Here is a 2,476-nt window from a genome sequence, read left to right on the forward strand (position 1 = left end):
AGTGCGTCTCCCTCGTCAGGCTGTCCTTGGCAGGAACTCGGGACCTCCTCCTCACAGAGCCAAGGCCCTCCGAGGTCCAGGTCGCTGTGCGGCGTGCACCGTGAGCCCTCAACTAGCGCATGTGGCCACTGCATCAGGTAACAACCTCCACCACAACTCCACAAGCCCCATCGCAAGTTTGTTTTTTCTGTCATGTGCTCAAGACTGAAGGAATTCTGCTATATTTAGGGCATGTACGGTTGTGCCAGTAAAGCTATTTGATATATGCCACTATAGAACTACTATCAGCCTTTTCATGTCCCTGCAAAAGGGGTTTGCATTATGTATGTTCTTGTTGTACATTAATGAGAATAGCAAGAACAGCAGAGGAATCGATGGCAAAAATAAGGAGCGACATTCTTCTTATTTCAAAGAAAGGCATCAAGTAGATTCATGTGAGTTTTTTGAACTAAAGCATCATACAACGTATGATGATCTAATTATATTCACAAGTAATTTCTTTATGAACAGGTAGAATGACTGTGGGAAGATTATCTTTTGAGGTAGTATGCCAACCTTATTCACGTACTTTTGTGCTAAGAAGTTTGCATTAATGGTATATTTTCCATACAATTTTTAGAGCCGCTCCTCTCCACTCCCTGGCCAGAGAAATCCCCACATCCCCAAGCTCGACAGGCTTGCCAGACGACTGATTCAGGTCCTCGCCATGGCCACTCACACAGCCGGTGCGTCTCGTAGGCTGCCGACGTCACCAACCGTCGAGCGCCACCGGTCTGCCTAGCCCACTGCCAGCTGCGGGCGGCCGGCTGGGTCGAACTCCATGCATGTTCCATGCCGGTCAAACGAGACCGCCCTCCACGCCGGGACTCCGACACGTCGGCCTGCCCGTCCCTTGCTCCACGTCCCGGCCTGCATGTCCCCTGCTCCGGACGTTCGCACCAAACTCCACAACTTCTCGGCAATCTGACCACGGGCAGACGCATTTTCTTTAGGTTCGCACAACTTCCCTGTCGTCAATCAATGGACCTGCATTTGAATGAAAACAACTGTATTTAGTTGGCTGTTGTACAATATTTGGTTTTGGTCATATTAATGCAGGGGAATTCAGATTACAGTACTGTGTAATCATAGTTGTAGCAGCACAGAGCAGAGCCTCTCCGATCGGTAAGGAAAATTCAGGAAGCACATCACACCATTTCTTACCTAGCCTACTGCATTGTTGTTGCTTCAGCAATCACGCTGGTGCATCGATCCTCCTAGCACATATATAAATTAAATTGTGTATAGATACGAACTGCTTGAGCAATCACGCTGGATTTTCATGACCACCTTCTGCCCTTCTCCAGTAATATTTGTCAGATCCTTGGCATGATCTATGTACTAGGTATTAGAACTGTAAGTATAACATTGTCTGATGATGTCCTATACATGTGAATTGCAGTTTGTAAACATTCATTTGACGAAGAAATCATGGGATTTAGTTATATCTATTTTCTCATATTGATTCTTCATGCTATAAATCCATAGAAGAAACAAAGCAGATTGATTAAATACCACTATAAGCAGTTTTTCCCAAATCCTGTTACAAGTTACAACTAAGTGAGCCTGACATTTTGCAGCAAAGAATAATCAAGAAATTTGCAGCATAATATATAAAAAAAATTAGAGAGGAGAGAAAAATGGAAAGAACTTTCTCAAAAAAAAGTGTAGGTGAACCCAATAGGAGAAGTTCAATTTCAGCCAGAACATTAATTATATAACCTTTATGCATTCAGGAAAATATGGATGTGAAGAGAACACCTTAAATTAGTTAGGCGATACACGTTTACTCGAGTGCTCTGAAAGCTACACTAACCTGGCAGAATATGACCACAATTCAGGTATTGTGAAAATGTTTAAATAATTGAGTATATCTTTTTCTACACGGAACGGTGGTTCTCACTGGATTTTCTTTCACTTTTATCAGTAGTTTCGTGAGGCCTGTGGTGGCCATGGTTTGAAGACTGAGTTTTCAAAACCGAATCTGATGTCCAGTCTACATTTCACGGTGACAACAACGTTCTACTTCTACTGCAGCAGGTTATTTTATTTTTTGTTCATCGTTTGTGCATGTGTTCTAAAAGTTACTCCAATCTTGGTTTTGTATCTCTGTAATCTGTATATAAATATTGGCTTTGTTTTTGGAGGACGAGATGACTGCTCCTGCTGGGTATAACACTCTTGGTCGTATTCTGGCGCCGCTGGCCAGAGAAGCCAAAAGGAGGCACGACTAGCTCCGTCTTCTCGCAGTGATGATGGCCTTCCTCTAAAAAGTTTGATGTCTCAACCGCCACACACGCTGGGGAAAGCTAGTCTGAGCCTGAGAAACCGTATCGCTTGGTACAGGGATTTGTTGGCTAATGACTTTGAGTTGAATACTGCTTGGTTGCACACTTGCAGTATATTATGTCCATCAGTAATCTCCCCGGCCTACTCT

The 2,476-nt window shown here is 43.7% G+C and overlaps 2 long non-coding RNA genes across 2 annotated transcripts; both read left to right on the forward strand.

The window, feature by feature from the left end:
• Positions 1-295: 295 nt before the first annotated feature.
• On the forward strand, positions 296-657 carry LOC125549593. The gene is made up of 3 exons (XR_007301399.1): positions 296-434; positions 511-542; positions 620-657. It is a non-coding gene; the product is annotated as an uncharacterized LOC125549593 (long non-coding RNA).
• Positions 658-1,984: 1,327 nt separating this feature from the next.
• Positions 1,985-2,254, forward strand: LOC125549594. The gene is made up of 2 exons (XR_007301400.1): positions 1,985-2,079; positions 2,187-2,254. It is a non-coding gene; the product is annotated as an uncharacterized LOC125549594 (long non-coding RNA).
• The last annotated feature ends 222 nt before the right edge of the window (positions 2,255-2,476 follow it).

Source organism: Triticum urartu, chromosome 3, assembly GCF_003073215.2.
Source record: "Triticum urartu cultivar G1812 chromosome 3, Tu2.1, whole genome shotgun sequence".
NCBI classification, from domain to species: domain Eukaryota; kingdom Viridiplantae; phylum Streptophyta; class Magnoliopsida; order Poales; family Poaceae; genus Triticum; species Triticum urartu.